The sequence below is a fragment of the Camelus bactrianus genome, chromosome 1 (genome assembly GCF_048773025.1).
Source record: "Camelus bactrianus isolate YW-2024 breed Bactrian camel chromosome 1, ASM4877302v1, whole genome shotgun sequence".
Lineage (NCBI taxonomy): Eukaryota > Metazoa > Chordata > Mammalia > Artiodactyla > Camelidae > Camelus > Camelus bactrianus.
In genome coordinates, this window is record NC_133539.1 from 74,508,228 (window position 1) to 74,526,468 (window position 18,241).

Here is an 18,241-nt window from a genome sequence, read left to right on the forward strand (position 1 = left end):
ATTCCAATTTTTTAAAAAATAAGACTATTCCTATTAGCCAGAGGTTAGGTTTAACTTGTAAATATCTGTCCAATAAATGGTAGTCTATTACTTATAAACTCCTTCATAGAACTGATTTAGTGAACTCATTTTTTCAGGGGAGTTCTTAGCATCAGATTCTCAGTAATATTCTGGGTGTGTAGGAGTGTAATTTAATTTATTCATTCTAGTTATTCACAGCTGACTCAATAACCAGGTACAGCGGGTACTTACATGATAGAACAACATAACAGAGATCCTTTCCTGGTATAGAGGGAGAGGGTCTTTCTAAAGAAGACATGAAAGGAGAAGAGTGATTATTCATTAAGTATAAACCATGTTCTATGAACTTCACAAAGTAGTTTAAATGATAAACATTTCCTTTAACTGGAAAAGGAATCAATGACTTAATTTCTGTCACTGTGTATGAGTTAGGCTTTAAAATGTGAGCATTAAAAAAATTGACCTGAGCTGTCCTGAGCCTGCTTAAGGAGGACAAGTCTGAATTCAGCACATGTTTCAAACCTTCATGGCTTATGTTCCTTTTTCCTTTTGTTTATGTAGTTTCTAAGGTTACACCTAACACACTGCACTTCCCTCAGTAATAATCTGCATTTCACAGAGTGAGCACTATAGCTTTCCCTTTTCTCCTCTTTATTTGTAGACTTTTATGTAGCTTTGGTTCATCTACTGATCCATTGTATAGATCTAAGCCACTTGGTGGTAAGATGTTGGGAGCGCCCAGATCCACAGAGTGACATTTCCAGAGCTAATGACATGTGCTATATGTCACAAGTCATCCAGAACTCAAACACACTCACACAAAAGATTAGCACACCAAAATCCTAAATGCAAACATTTCTGAATTCATGGCAAAGATCACAATTACAGTCTTGCTTATTCCATCCCTTCCAAAAACATTCCAGTAGGACATGGATTGTCATGGTGTTAGAGAACAGAAGAGTGCAGCCCAGTGTTTCTCAAAATATCATTCAAGAATTTCCTGCATCAGAAGCATCTAGAATACTTCCTAGAAAATACCACACCTAGACCCTCAGAACCAAAATCTCTGAGGGTTAAGCCAGCAAACTTAGATTTCTATTAAGTTCCCTGAGTGATTCTTATTCATGATAAAGTTTGAGCATCTCTGCTTTAGTGGCTAACAATATTTATCAGCGTTAACTCTGTGAAGCTGGCTTCATACAGCACCTGGCCTGCTAGCTTAAGAAGCAGGGGACGTCTTAAACACAGGTCAGGAAATTCTCCTAACATTCTTCAAGCCAAACTGTTCTGTCATCACACCTCTACCCGGATGCTGCAGGGAGACTATGACTTCTAACAGCAGGTCCTGATGATGGGAGCAGTGGATTCCAGTTGGGAGGTCACAGACTCCTTTATGGTACAGATTTTTCCCTTAGAAGGTGCACGTGGAGGCAGATGCACATATGAGCATATGAGGCACCATCAAGCAATGAAAAATAATGTGAAATTAGAAGACCTGACTTTAAATCCCAGCTCCAGTAGTTACAACTAGTTGGATGATACCTTACTCTGTCCAGAGGCTTTTCTATGTGATCTTGGGGAAATTGTTTAAATTTAAACCTCAGTTTCCTCAAAAGAAATACAAGGATACATAATAATTACTTCATAGGTGTGAGGACTAAATGAGTACCAAACACAATTTCTGAGATCTGGCAAGTACTCAACAATTTATTTATTTAGTAACTCTTTACATTAACACGTGTCTGCAAACAGTGTGTAAATTAAAAAGAACTACCCAGAAGGATGCAGTACTGTGGAGTCAGTACTATGAGCGTGGTCAGGAGACAACCTGTGTTAGAATTCCAGTTCCATCACATACTATTCATGAGATATTGGGCAAGTTACTTAATCCCTCTAAGCCTCAATTCCCTCATCTATAAAATGGGATCATAATAGTACCCACACAAAAACCATTGTAAAAATCAATAACAGAATGCATTTAAATCGCTTAGCATAGAGTCTGATACATCGTAAGCACTCAACAAATGTTCACTATTATTTTGTTACTAACGTAAGATGTGTTTAGCATTGGTTGTGTATTATATAATAATCATTGTAATGGACCTCCATGATAACTTTGTCAGGCAGGCTGGTAGGTCTTCTTTCCCTCCTTTTACAGATGAGGACACAGGATATAGGATCTAAGAGCACTGGCCATCATCACAAGACTAATAAATAAAAGGCAGCTCCATAGCTAGCTAGCTGGCTGGCTGGCAGCCAAAGTGTGAACATAGGGCAGCAGGAAGTTTGCTCAAATTATCTATAGATATTTATTCCAGCCCTTATTTTATTTTGACTGTCTAAAACTAGTCTAGGACTAGTAAAACAAATCTATTTTTTGTAAGGGTAGCAATCAGAAAATCCTTAAGACTGGACAGAATAAAGAATCATCTCCCTAATTTGTTTTGAATATATTTAAATAGTACCTCCATTGTCATAGATGCTGGGATTTTTCTATTAAAGGTGTATTTATTTTTATATTGATTACTTCAGATAATCAAAGGCCATCTGTAAAACTGCTTTTAACAAGTTGTCATGGCACAGTGGTTCTCTTATAGAATTCTCTTTTGAATATTGCCCCTCCTCTGCAGTTTGAATGCCCCTAACATGGTTGAGCACCTCATTGTCATGCTCCATAATTAGCACAGTTGTCCTCTATTTAGTCTTCCTACTCTGGTCAGTCCTCCACACTGCTCCCAGAAATATTCTCAAAATTATATCTTATTGTTAACTCTGTGGCTTAAAAATCTTCATTGCTTACAGTGTCTGTTTGAAAAAAAATAAAAAATCCTGTTACCTTGGCTGGCTACTAAGACCCTCACAAACCAACTTCCTGTCCAGCCTGTATTCCCCTCTCCCCACGGCAGCCACACTGGACATTTCCAGGAGATTTCACTTGCTGCACCCTCGAACTGCAATGTCCTTCCCCCAGCAGACCCCTTCACCTGGAAAACTCCTCTTCTCTGACAAGTCTCAGCTCAAACAGAACCTTCTTTGTAAGGCTTTCCCACAGGACTTTGTTACATGTGGTAAAATATAAAATGCATCATGTCACTTCTCAGTATGTGGTAATTCTTTCCTCTTATGTCCAGAGGCCTTTCTTTTATGGATTCAGTCCTCAGTAGCTGTTCATGACTGTGCCTGGCACGTGGTAGATTCTCAATACGTATTTAATACACAACTGATCCGACAATAAAAGCTAATTTAAGCAAGGCCCTATGGGAATGGATCCCAGACTGAAGAAAGAGATAGGCAGGGAGGCTGGAGAGTGGAGGCAGGAAATAAAGCAACTTTTTTTTTTTTGCTGGAGTTCTGCCTGGGGCTGTTGTTTGGTAAAGACACCTCCTTAGGTTTCGCATAAATCTTCTTGAACTCTGGTTACCTGTTTACCATCTCCCACCTAGGTAGGTTTGAACTGCACATGGCTGTTGAGATTCCCCCTGAACCAGATGAGTAGCAGAGTTAATTGGTAAGGAACAGATATTTGGAGTTAGCACAGAGGATAATGTTGCCACATCTAGCAAACAAAACTGTGGGCTGCCTAATTAATTTGAACTTCAATTTCACTGATATACAATGAATACATTTTAGATACTTATATCCTGTATTTTATCTGGCAACTCTAAAACAAGGCCATCAACTGAGTTTGGTAGGAGGAATGGTGTAACTCAAATGGTAGAGCGCATGCACTAGGTCTTAGATTCAATCCCAAAAACTTCCATTAAAAAAATAATAATAATAAATAAATAGACCTAATGAACCCCCCCAACCAAAGAAAAGAAATTAATAATAAAAAGAGTTTGGCAATGATGAGTATTTTATTGAATTTGTAAATGTTTCGCTTTTCTCCAAAAAAGATTTATATCAGCTTAAAGAAAAAGACATAACATAGGTTCGTAAATTAGAAATAGAAAACTAGGGATGAGTGAAATCTATAATTAATATAATTGAGCTTTAAATTTTGCCCTAAACTTTCTGAAACAGTACAACAAGGCATGATAAGCTGCATGTGTCTAGAGATTAAAAAGACCATTCTTCAGAGAGAAAAATTAGTATTATCATAAAGAAGAAATGTGACACAGTAGACTGGATTTTTAGTAAGACAGTTTACATGCAAGTCCTTAAGTCACAATAGCGTTCTCGACCTCATTTCAGAGCTCTTCTATAAAATGGGATTATTACTGTCCGTTGCAGTTATCTACCTGTGGCTGTGTAATATAGGTATCTACCTATAATTTGGTGGCTTAAAACAACAACCATTTTATTTTGGCTTATGATTCCTGAATCAGGAATTTGAGCAGGCCTTAACTAGGCAATGTGTCTGCTCCACGCAGCATTGACGGAGGTCACTCTGTAGAACTGAGCTTGAGTATGGGCTGTTCTGAGGTTCCCAGATGTCTTCACTCTCATATCTATGCCTTAGCAGGACTGTGTGGAAGGCCAGGCTCACCTGGGACTGTGGCTCAAGGTACCTACATGTGGTCTCTCTGGTATGACAGTCTCAAAGTACTTAGACTTCTAACAAGGGCTGTTGGAGTGTTTGTTCTAAAAGACACGAGGCAAAAACTGCCAATCTCTTAACGCTTGGGCCCAGAAATGGACTCAGTTATACCTCCTCCATATTCTACTGGTCATGCAGTCACAAGGCCAACCCAGATTCATGAACAGGGAACATAGGCCCAACCTCTCAATAGGAAGAGGGTCCAAAATATGATGGCCATCTCCCACTCTGACTCTTCACCAGGTTCATGGGAAGATGGAGTGACGATGTTTGCACAAGTACAGATAATGTAAATGGCCTATTAGGATATAAGGGGCTAGTCCTATCAAAATCTCCCTTAACTATGACCCCTACTTAATCCCTGCTGCAGACAATCCTTTACGCCAGAGAAAAGGTGTACATATTACAAGTAAATCAGATGATTGGGATCCTCACAGATGTTCTTTGGGAAAACAAAAGAACCCTGAATGTTAAGAGCAGCTGATAGATAAGACACTGATTTCCAGCTATTTCTGGGTTACTGAACTCTGCCTTAGGCCACTGGACCAGTATAAGCATCTTGGTTTTCTCAGCAAGTGACTCATGTGCCTAAGAGTATTTATATCAATGATAGTTCCCAAGATTAGAAAGACACTCACTGCCTTCACACTTACCTACAGCTAAGGAAACAAAAGCTGAGGGAGATTAAGTGACCTGCATCAGCTCACAGAGCTTTGAGTAGTAGGGACAGAATATGATCATAACAACAGCTCTACCTTTGTATAATATTTGATAAGCCATAAGGCTCATATGCTTATTTTATGCCACTAGATCCTCATAATCTCTTAGAAGGAAATTCTAAAAGCCAGCACATCTGAAGACCAGCCAAGGGATCTTTCCACTACACACCTGCCTAACATCTGGGCCCCTAAACTTTGCAGGATGGAAGTGGGAGAGGGATGAGAGAGGAACAGGCAGCCTGATCTAGGCTGGAAGTCTGGATGGGTCATGTAGGTGAAGGAGCCCCAAAAGAAAATGGCTATTTCTCAAATTTCTTTAGGGGTTCATTCTGAATAGTTTCTTCCTTTTCCACAAGTCCTTTTAATGGCCTTAAAGGACACCTGACCTCACATGATCATTTTTGCAGAAGAAGGACTTGCCCTAATACAGACTGCTTAGCCTTTTCTCCTTTTCTTTAGCTATTTTTGCTGAACTGTCAATAAATTCTCAAGTGTTTGAGCTAAGCAACAATGGGAGTAATTTCCATTTCTGTTTCTCTCAGCATGAAAGAAGGCAGTCTCTTTTCAATCCAAGGAACTTGGTTAACAAAACTTAAAGAAGCATCCGGAACTACCAGTTTCTCTGGCCTTTTTTTACTTTTTTTAAAAAGAAAAGAAAAACACCAAATATGATTTTTGTTTATTTCTTTTGCAAGAAGTATTTGCTCCACCCCCCAAGCTTCTGAGATGTTGTTTCTAGGCTTATTCTGTCAATATCTGAAGAACACTTCACAGCAATGTGATAGCTTTTGGGTGCATGGGGAGAAAATAAGCAGCACTCAGATCCTCAGAGAGCATCGCTTGAGCCATGCAGCCTGAGAACACGGCTTATATCCTTTATCAGTGTCAAGAGACCCTGATAGTGAATGTTTCATCCATAAATCCAGTAGTTGAATTTCTAAAATAAAGATCCTGGGGCCATTTTGCAGTATCTGAATTTAGCTAGATAGCTGGATGGATGGATGGATGGATAGACAGACAGACAGACAGATAAGAGAAAATTTAAAATAACACATACTATTAGATGTATTATGAAAACTCAATTATATGAAGACATAGCTGAGGGAAAATACTGGTTCCACTGCAGTAAAAAGATAAGGAAATAATGGTCCCATTGACCCCAAAATGTCTTGGTGCTGGAGACATAAAGTGACATGAGATTGGCATGAACAGTTAACAGTAATTCCAAGAGATGTTATTGTGCTAGAAATTTCAGATGCTCTCAGAAAGGGTTTTTTCAAAATTAAAATATGCGTTTTTATTATAAAATTATTTTTTAATTATGTTTTCAAGTATAAAATAATAAAGAAAGTAGACCAAAAGAGTTCCCTTCATCTCCACTCTCCTCCCCACTTCTGCAACACACATATACCTCCTATCCCAATCCCAATCCCTAGAGGCATCCACTGTTAACAGATTTAACATAGCCTTCTGGACCTCTATGCACAAATAAGTATTTTAAGTTCATGTGTTCATACTTTATATAATGTTCTATAATATGCTTTTAAAATCATTAATATAGCCATCTTTCCACTTCAACACATAATAAAAATCATCTCATCTTTTGTAATGATTACATAAAAATTCATTTTCCAAAGTCCACTTTAACCAAGACCTTGCTGAGTTTAGGTGGTTTCCAAGTGTTTCTATTTCACAATGCACTGCAGTGGACATCCTTGAATTTATATCATAATACACTTTAATGAGTATATCCCTATGATAAATTTCTTACAGTGAAATTTGAGGCCAAAACATTTGCACATTTTGTAATGTAACACATTTTTCTAGGTTGCCTTCTAGAAGATTATAACATTGCTTACTCCCATTAAGAACCTATAACATTCCTAGAAAAATTTTTGTGCTGCCAATGGTTGTTTCATGGTAAGAGAAGTTTGTCTCTGCCATGTAATTACTAGCGAGAAAATGATGACTTCTACAGAAGCCAAAGGATCAATGGATAAGAAACCATGGAACTCAAAGACTGGTTTAAAACCCCAATAGTGTGTGGATAGCTTTCTTCAAATCAGGTGATATAAGACACTGGACTGTTTGAAAAGTGTACATCCCCATGTCTTCATTGATAGCTGTCCAAGTGCCCTCTCAAGTGCTTGATGGGATGTATTTGGGTTATTTTCTTTTTTCCTTTCATATAAAATACACTTAGAGCACAGTATAATAGGTGAAGCACTGCGCAGGAAGTTGTGGCACATGGAGCTGGTATCAGCTGTACCACCAAGTAGCATGTGGAATACACAGTAGGGAAATTGATCTGTGAGGACAAATCACAGGTTAGGCTAGACATGGCTATTTAAAGTGAGTCAAGCATAACACTTGCAGCCATTGGTTGTGGTCAGATGGAATATGAGGCAGAAATACTGGTTTGTGTCAGCAGAAGTCAAAATTGGGTGAGAAAATGAGAAAAACACACTTCAGAGCAAGCAGAACAAGAGGTCAGGTAGAGAAAGTGCTTCACAGAGAAGTTGCCCAGGCTCTGAATACTGCCTTAAATAAATACAGAGAGTTGAAGGTCCTCTGAATTGTAATCTATTCAATAAAGATATAAACACACACACACATAATGCAAATACACATCTACGTATGTGTGTACATTTATGTATACATACATGGGTATATATGTATGTGTATATTTAAGGATATAGCAATAATCAGTCTTTCTTTTATAGAACTAGTATTTCAGTTAAGGAGACTAAGGATTTTAATTACCAATTTCAATGTGTGTTGGGGAGAGTGTAGGGCTTCCCCACAATACAAGCAATTCTTGGACACCAGCTGGATGTCCTGCCATTCAACACAATTCTGACACTATCTACCTGAAAATAGCATCAGGTTCAAGATGTTAAGGGCTCAGTCTTACAAGACTGCCCTTCATCTCAAATGCCAGTTGCAAGTCCAGGTTGTCACCTGTGCTTCTGACTGACGGGCTACAGATTGGAGGTTCCAATGACACCTTCCTTGTGTTTAATTAACTCGCTTGAGCAGCTCATAGCTAGAGGAACATTTTATTTACTAAATCACTGATTTATTACAAAAAGATATAACTCAGGAACAGCCAGGCAGAAAAGATAGTGAGGGAAAGGCATGGGGAAGGGGTGCTAAGCTTCCCTGGCCACTCTCCCTGAATTTCCACAAATTCACTAACTCAGAAGCTCTCTGAACTCTGTCCTTTGGAGGCTTTGTGGAGTTTTTATTATGTAGACATGATTGATTAAATCATTGGCAATTGGCAACTGAACCCAATCATCAGTCCCTCTGTCTGCCCTGGAGATGGAGGAGGGAGGGGGAAAGTTTCAACCCACTAAGCATCTGGCTGGCTCTACTGGCAACCAGCCCCCACACTTAGGTGCAATCTAAAGTCGCCTCATTAACATAACAAAGATACCTGTATCACTCTCATCACTGGAAATTCCAATGGCTTTAGGAGCTCTAAGCTAGAAACTAGGACAAAACCCAAAACTATTTCAGATAGAATGCTCAGAGAAGTATCTTTTATAATAACTTTTGAGGAAAGACTTGAAGGAAGTGAGAAAATGAACCATATAGATAACTGGAGGAAGAACTTCTCTGTACAAATTTCCAAGACTGAAATATGCCTGGGGTGGTGGAGGAGCAGCAAGAAGGCCCATCTGCCTGGAGCCAACTTATGAACCAAAGGAAATATAAGAGAAGACAAGATCAGAGAGGTTACTATGGCAGACCATGTGGTGTTGCAGGCCTAAGGACTTAGACTGAGCAGAATAGTGTTTTAAAAGAGTTATTCTGGCTGCTGTGGGAGAAAATCTACAGAGGGATGAGGGTGGAAGCAACAACAGTTAGGTTTATGTCCAGGTGAAAACCAGAGTGGTAGCTGGAGAGGTAGAAAGAAGTAGCCTACTTCGAAGGTAGAGTGGGCAGGATTGGCTGACAGATTGGAGTTAGAATGTGACAGAAAGAGAAGAGTCAAGAATAATTCAAGGTTTTTTGCCTGAAAGACTGGAAAAGGTGGGGAAGCTGTGGAAAGAATAGATTTAGAGGGAAGTGGGAAACAAGAGTTTGACTGGGGGAACTGTTAGGTTTGAAATGTTTATTAGGCATTTAAGTGGAAATGTTAAGTAAGCAGTGGGAAATGTGAGTCTGGAGTTCACAGGCAAGAACAGGGCCGGAGAAAGAAGTGCTGAATCATCAATGTAAAGAATGAGACTCGATGAGATCATCCAGAGAGTGAGCGGAGATAAAGACAAGGCTCAAGGAATGAGTCCCAGTGCACATCTGTGTTCAACTGAGGAAGAACCAGCCATGGATAAGAAGAAGGAACAGATGGTAAAGTGGAAGGAAGCCAAAAGAGAGAGATGTCCTAGGGGCAAAATGAAGGAACTATTTGAAGAGGTGGAGGTGAAAATCTGTATCAGATGCCACCAACAGGTCGAATAAGATGGAGACTGAGAACTGACCATTAGATTTGATGACATAAAGGTCATCACTGACCTTGCCAAAGCAGTTTTGATGATACAGGATAGTCGAAAGCCCTAATGGAGTGGATTCCTGAGAAATTAGAAAAAGGGAAGTAAAAACATCTGGAATAGTCAAATCTCTTAAAGAGTCTAACTGTAAAGGAACTGAGAAAAGATTGATAACTGGAGGAGAATGAGTCAGGAATGTGTTGCATTTTAAGTTGGGAGATATTATCATGTTTTTAGGCTAATGGAAATGAGCAGTAGAGTTGAGACAGTTTATAATGTAAGAGAGAAATGGAAAAACTGCCCATGTGAAGTTCTTGAGGAGACAAGAGAGAATGAGATCTAGTTCAGAAGGAGAAGAGTTGACATTAGGAGCCGAAATTTTGTCTTTTGAAACAAAGGGAAAGTAAAGTATTCAGGCACAGATGCAAGCAGATTAACAGGTGAGGTGGTAGGAGAGTATCGAAATCATCTTGGTTTTTTGTATTTACCTAGTGAAATAAAAAAATTGAAGTAGTCAGCTGAGAGTAAGTTGAGGGAAAGAGTCATTGAGGATCAGAAGCATGAGATAGTGAATTGACTAAGGAAATGAAGGATTGCTGGGCGGCACAAAAGACCTACTTGAGATTTGTGGACCTGAGTTCAAGATGAGGCCAACAATGTTTTGCAGGTATCAAAATAGTTGAAGATGGGATTTAATCAGAATTGAGTTTTTGCCAGGTGATTGTGACGGATGGACAGGGGAGCAAGGGAGTCGGAGATGTAATCTTTGAATTATAATTATAATCACAATAATCAAAATTTATTCATCATCTGTGATGTGTAAGACACCATGCTCAGTGTTCTACAGAATATATCTACAATCTTTGCAACATACTTTAATAGTAGGTATTGTTATCCCCATTTTATAGGTGAGGAAACTAAGGCCCAATGATATTCAATGATTTTAAAAAGCTACATATGTCTGGTGTATAACTGAGCTGGGATACAATATTTTGCATATCTTAAATTTATAACAAGGACTTCTATATTATTAATTTTAATTTCCCATCTATGGTTCATTGGAAAGGTAACAGGGAAAAAGGAAAGCATGACTCTTGATATCTGCTCTGGAAAACACCCTATGCACATATCCCCAACCAACCAATGTTAGGACTGCCATGATATACTCATTCAAATACTTTGAATAGTTTTCTGTTTTCAAAGACTTTGGAGAGAATGGGGGGAACAATGGAGAGATTAGTTTCTTTAAACTGAGCTAAGCCCAAGGAATTGATTCTGAGGGCACTGACACTTTTAAAAATATGCTTTAATTTCAAAGTTTCTGCACTTCTGTGTGTTATTCATGGTGGGGGCTTGGTTTCACCTTTGCACTCGGGGCTCTCTCGTTTGTGAAATAATGGACCATTGGAAAGGCAACTAAGAGCAAGATCCTGATCTTGAATGGAAATTGAGGAGTGACAATTCTCTGCATAAAAAAATAAAAGGCCCTCTTCATTGGGTGTCATTTCTGAAAACCAAAAATCTGTCTAGGTTTCAGGGCCCTGGACTCAAGAGCAAAGAGTACTTGTTCAAAGTCACTCCTAAATGATGGAGAAAAGCGGACCCCTCCAATACGGCATTAGCCAAGAGAAACAGGAGAGCATCCAGTTGGAAGTAGCAGTGTCTCTACCCTCCAGTTGTGTTTTCCATCTTCTATATTATAAACCCTATTCTGTTAACTTCATGTCTTCTATAAAGTTTTATTAAAAACTACAGTCTGGTCTTACAAGTTTAGGGGATTTCAGATGGGACCTGTGTTCACACATGGGATAATTATGTCACTTGCTACAGAAGCCTAAAGAATAGTTATAAGAAAGCAAGGAACCCAAAGAAGCCATCCAGATGAATAGGGGACCTGTAAGTACTCCCTGGGAAGTCTCAGAAAGAGGAAGTAAGGACAAATAGGACTTCCTGCTAGATCAAGTGGTACAAAGAATCTCCACTGCTCTTAGTAAAGGAAGAGAATCCTGAAGGCTGGAGAACTTTGGGGCAGCTACCTTACAGAAACTGTTTGGTTGTCTCTACCACACGGTTTTAACAATACTTGTAAATATTCATGTTCCTTCTTTATGAATAATATAAATACAGGGTATCTCTACTAATGTTAAATGCCTAGAATTTGTGATTCCAGTTGCTGACTCTCAATACCACTCAAGAGACACAAAGTAATATGAATTCTTAAGATGCAAAAGAGAAAAAGAGAGGCTCTTGCTAAGTAATTATTCATAAACTCTTTTTCTCAGAACCTATGTCATAAATTTAGGTTTCAACCATGATAAACTTATGCAAAAACACGTTCTTCCCACACTTTATTATACAAATGTGGTTCAGCTTCTTCACTGAAGTCCTGAGACCCTCATTTATCTCTCTTCCTTCTTTTGCTTTACTGGAAGAACTTCATGGCAAAACTTTATTTTACAAAATTCAGAAAACATGAAAATATAATGTAAAACAGCATAAACTCACAGTATCATAGAGAAGACATGGCTAGCATTTTAGGTGCATTTCATTCCAGACAAAAATCAAAACTACTCACAAGAATCTCTCATTATCTTCATTATCTGAATTTAATCTGCTTCTCAAAAAATGTTGGATAGCAAATATTCAGTTAAAAAGAGCCATCTTTCATTACTCTAAATACAGAAGTTCTCAGCCCATCAAAACCTTCCAAGTGATTTCCTCAAATATCATTAAAATACTTTTAAACATAAATGTAACAATACACCAAGAATTTCTGCATAACATAAAGCATATAGAACACCAATAACCTAATTATTAAACTCTTAATGAACTCATTAGTAGGTATGTTTACATGCAGTACAGGTGGAGACTGTACATTTGCAAATACAAATTCCATTTCCCTCTATACTACAGGAAACATGAACTGTATGTATGTAATGTAAATGATAAAATAGTGAGTTAGACACTAAAAATAAGATCTGAGTTGGGCCTGGGCTGGTAGAACCCTTAGATACCTCACAGAAGTGATCTCTGGTAATGCTGAATGTCTAGACCATCCGGGAGAGAGTGGGTTTTGAAGATGGTACTGATAACGTATGGCATGTTTACTCTCCTGTGGGGAACAGGTACAGTGAGCCTACAGCACTCTGTATGTCCTCTTGCCAGGACTCAGGGACAACTGAAAATCTTCCCTAAACAGTATTTGCAAATCCCTTATAGTTTTGTTTTTAATTTAGAGAATAAATTTGGATAGTGAATAGGTTAGTCAATTTTATGTAATTTTTTTTATAAGTGATTACAATGAATGTTCATACAGAGTCAGATAGCAATGAATTATATATTTATTATATATAATAATTAAATGTAAATAGTATATATAATAATACAAATATAATATGTGTATACACATACACATATACCCATGTATGTGTACACACACTCCCTGTATATACATACCCATTCTATTATTAATATTATGACAGAAACCACTTTTTTCATTAACATATACCCTCATATTTTCCATGCTTTGGTTTCCAAGTCACCATTTTTAAAGATCAATAGTGTCCCATTATCTCCAAATTAATAAATTATCATTTTCCTATTGTTGACCATTTAAGTTGTTTCAATTTTCCATTATTACAAATGATGCTTCATATATAAATCGTAGTGTAAACTTGTGATTATTTTTAAATTCTTGAAAGTGGAAATACTAAGTCACCAGGTATAAACATTTTTGAAGCTCTTGATCCATATTACCAAACTATCCTCCAGAAAAGTTGTATTAATGACAATACGCACTGCAGTGTAAAAAATATTCATTCAAAAATCTCTGAATACTGAGCATTTTCTTTACAAAAAAAAAAAAAAATCTGCCAACCTGATAAGTGACAATGGAGCTTCCATGTTCAAGTACCTATTTATTATTACTATTTTTGCTAACTTTTTTGTTTATCATTTATATTTATTGACCATTTATACTTCTTTATGAATTTTCTATTTAGGTTTCTCCCACATTCTTAATGGATTATTTTTTTAACTTTATTCATAAAAGTATTTGCATATTAAGTATAATTGCCTATTATCTGCCTCTTATGTTGTGAATATTTTTCCTTCTCAAAGTCTTAGAAATTTCAAAGCTCGACCTATATCCCATTTACCAAACTTAATCAGTCTCCTTAGGAGTACTTGCTGGTGTGAATGAGGCTTATCAGTTCATTACAGAAGAGAATCTATCAAATTTCCCACGCACCCCATCTCACCTCAAAAGCTTTTCTTCTTCACCTTGGGTGGAAGAATCACATCTTCAGCATTGGTCTAGGCCTCCTGTGGCCCATCCTGGTTTTCAGGAAGGTCCAATCGGTTGGTCAGGTAGTTCTTAGACTTGTTTTCCTGAGGCATTCAAGCCCTGGGAGTCCAGTGCTTTGGGGCTGGACATAGAGGTTGGCTGGGACTGAGGCCTTGATCAGGTTAATCCCTTAACTTGTCTATGCCTCAGGTTCCTCATCTGGAAAATCAAATGCATGATCCATGTGATTCCCAGCACCCTTTTCAGCTCTATCCTTCTGTGAGTCTTAATTTAGTTAATGTTGTGTGTGCCTGAAAATAACTTTTCATTAGAGGACTTAAAAGACTCCATTTGTTTTGAATGCCCAATTCCTTATTTTGCTAGATGGGTAAAACCCATAATTTATTTCCTTCATTAGCATTGACATGGTCTTTTTGCATATTTACTCAGTAAAAGTTGACTGCATCACTTCAGAAAACTAAAGGGTAAGCACTCACAGCCCTGAGGTTCTTACACAGTGATGTGTAAGAAAGAACCACCTCTGCTGCAAGGCAGATGTGTACATTGTCTTGAGATAACAACCATGGCATGTGTGTAAAACCAGCATGCAGTCATAAACAAGGCCTGCAGGAGTGAGGGAAAGTTTCACAGTGGAGCTGACACTTGAGCAATCCTTGAAACAAACCTCTGAATTCCCCAGGACATGAAGGAGAAGAAGGAAGGGAGTGGCAAATGGAGGGAACAGCATATGTGAAAGCACAGAGGTGCAATCCAGTGTGGCATATTCCAGGGAGAGCAAGCAGCCGGATAACCCTAGATTATATTTGGGGACTTGTGAGAAAAGAAGCTTAGGAGGAAAAAGTAGTGAAAATCTTTACTTGTCTTGAAAATGATGTGGATTTTTATCCTCTTGTTAAAGAAGAGAGTTGAAGGACTTTTTAAAAAGTAATTTACATTTATTTTTGAATGTTGACTCTCATTGCATTGTAGAGAATCAATTAGAATGAAGGTAGGGGCGGTGTTTAGAAATTTAGGAGACTCTTGTAAGTTAGTCCAGAAAGGAAATAAGAGTCTAAACTCAGGCACCATAGATGTTTATTACAATAACATACAATATTCTAGTGATTCTAGTGATTCATTCTTTGTGGAATTAAAAATATATATACCATCGATCTACAAAATTGCCTAAGCTTTAATAAATACCAAGATTGTTTTACTTTTAAAAAGTTAGAGTTTTACAAGCATTTACCCACAGGCATTATATATCAGATCAAACTCTTTATTTCCTCTTTCAAAAATAGCCTTAAGTTTTCATTCTCCCCCATACAACTGTCTGTTTTAACAGTAGGTAAGGGAGAATAGGATAATGTAAGAAATTATGTGAATTATGTGAATCAGGATTAGAAACCATGAGTTTACCCTGAGAAATAATTCTCCATTCTTTATAGATTATATCACCTCTCTAACTGATATAATATTGCTCATCTCTCCCTCTAAGAAGAACTCTTAAAATATAAAATCCCCTCTCTTTATATCAAAACCAAGGCCATTTTCATTATTATGAGGTAAATATTTGTATCACATTCCAAAAATGTCTTTGCAAATTTTTCTGAGGATTTACAACTTTTCCTAAGTCTAACAATTCTTCCATTGCATTTCCTCCCTTAGGGTACTAATCATCAAAAAAATTTTCAGATATCAGCATTTTTGTGGCATTAACTAAATTTCATCATCACTAGTGTACTCCCAAATTCCTTTATTCAGCTTTAAATATAATTATTTGTTTCACATTTGTAAAAGCATGTCAAGAAAAAGTCACTTGACTTCAGTGGTCCTCAGATTCTTCATTTGAAAAGGGAAAGAGTCAAACCACAAAAGCTGTAAGCTTTTTTTCCAGTCTTAGCTTTGTGTGATTCTACATAAAATCAACACAGGGTCATTAATATTTTATTTAAAAGAATTATATCTGAAATATACCTTCAGAGTAAATTTTTTAAATTATTTTACTTTAAACGTTTTCATACTGTTCCAGATACTTCCAAAATAATTTATGTTCTTCAGTTATTACTAAGAATTTTCCATTCAAGATGTCATAAGTTATTTAAGCAAAACAAAAATAAAACAAAGTTTTTGTCTGCCTACATCTAATAGGGCATGAAAAAAAAAAGCATAGAAATAATTAAACAAGGGGAAACCTTTATGAAATAAGAGAATTTCCTATCATAATGGAGTTCCCAGCAAGGAAATGTATTAAACTGGAGGATCAGTAAAGGTTTCATGAAGATAATGGAATTTGAGACCAAACTTGAAAAATGAATGAGCTTTCATTTCAAAGCAGTAGGGACAGAGAATACATTGCAATGAGAGGAAAGAGTAGAAGTGTAACTCGGACTATCTTTGGGGAATAATATAAAATAAAGTTACTACAAAGATTAAGGAATACACAGAATTGAAAAAAGACAGGCCAGTTTGTGGACGACCACTGTATTAAAAAGTATTTTGGTTGCAGGTGACAGAAAATCCAACTCAACCAGAAAAGGGAATGTACCAGTTGAAATGACTAAAAAGCACACAGGTAAGCTAACTTTAAGTGTGGTTTATTTAATAGTTCAAATATTGTCTCCAGGAACATGCCTAGACTCTTCTTCCCCCAGGTTGGCTTCCTTTCAGGTTTGGAGTGCTAGATTCTGGCAGCTTCAAGCTTACGTCATTAGAACACCCAGTTTAATGAAGAATCGATCTGCTCCCACTTAGTCCTGGAGCTGAGTCCATTTGCCCTGGTTGGTTGACTTGGGTCATATTTGTGACCAACAGGGACTGAATGCACTGGTCAGCTCAGCCTGGGTCACGTGTCTCACCCCCAAAGCCTGATTGTAAAATGTTTCCACCCTACAAATGGGCCAGAGTGGGGAAGAAATGGTTCCTCAAAGCGAAAAAACAGTTCTTTCTGCCACAAGAAAAAGACATGGCTCTGAGTGGCCAACTATATTCCATGACTATGAATAAAAAGCTAAAGGTTTTGGATATTAGTTAGCAATAGGGAAGCCAAGAAGATATTTGAACCGGGCAGTAATATGATCAATGTTGGCCTTTATGAAATTAATCTGGCTGCAATGTAGTTTGGAGTGGGAGATGGATGAGGTGATAAAACTAGCTTTGAGATGGGTAAGAGGTTTAGAGAGCCTCTGCTAGAATGGTTGTGAAAGGAGTCGTCGAAAGCAAGAGACATTTTTGTTTGCAAATGTTTCCTCACTGGGACTAAGAAACTCTAGAAAGTACATTTAATATTAAAAGCAATATTGGATTGCTGAAAGAACATCATTATAAAGAAAAAAGCAAATGTAAATTATTTTAGTGTGATTTCTTAAACTGGTTTATTAGGAGGCCCAACTAGGAAGCATCCCCCTTGTTTGTTCATTTGGAACAACATTGCTGCCTTCTCCTAGTCAGCAGAGTCCACATACTTTTCTTCGATCATAATTCCCCTCACAGCTTGGGGTCTGCTGTGTGGGCTTTTGAAATTCTTTCCAGATCTAATGCCCCGAACCCCAGCTAATCCCATTCAATGTGTCAAAGAGACAAAAAGGGCAATTGGGCAAACTTTAACAACACATTCCTCCCTCTGATTGAACAACAAAAACCAATTAGTCATTCTAATTTAGGTCTACAGTTATTTTGGCTTTTCTTCTCTCCTACACCATCTTTGAGCAGCAAGGTTTGAATTGTACAGATTATAAAAGATGCTTTAATCACCAAAAGACTATTATTCCTAATTTTTTTAAGTCCACAAGCATACTGACATCATCATTATTACTCAGCTTTTTGAAAGATTTAATAAATCTTGAATCTTCAATAGCCATTTAATATGCAGGAGGAGTCACCTACTTATAAACAAAACTTAATTTGATCAATCCAAAATATATTCTGCTACCACTCAACTCTTTAATTTTATTACGGTGATTAAAATTGCAAGCAGTATTAGCACAGCTCTTGCTGTAAGAAAGCTGGGTGTGCTGTGATAGTATGCCAAGTCCTTTGGCCTCTCAAAATACAGTGAGATTATCTTATAAATGAAGGATATGTGTTGTGCTTTTTCTCTTGGCACTCATGTGCTATCCTTGCAAAAAGCAAGACTTAGCTTTACCACATATTTCCATGAATAAATAAACCTTCTAGGCCG

General features: G+C 37.5%; 1 protein-coding gene across 9 annotated transcripts in view; it reads left to right on the forward strand.

Annotated features, from left to right (window-relative positions):
- Positions 1 to 18,241, forward strand: part of PEX5L (peroxisomal biogenesis factor 5 like) — a 597,540-nt gene that overhangs the window by 371,874 nt on the left and 207,425 nt on the right. For all 9 annotated transcript variants that reach the window (XM_074367482.1, XM_074367503.1, XM_045511287.2 and 6 more), the window contains one exon: positions 16,571 to 16,636. The gene's annotated coding sequence lies outside the window, so the exon portion shown is untranslated. The remainder of the gene's footprint in view (positions 1 to 16,570; positions 16,637 to 18,241) is intronic.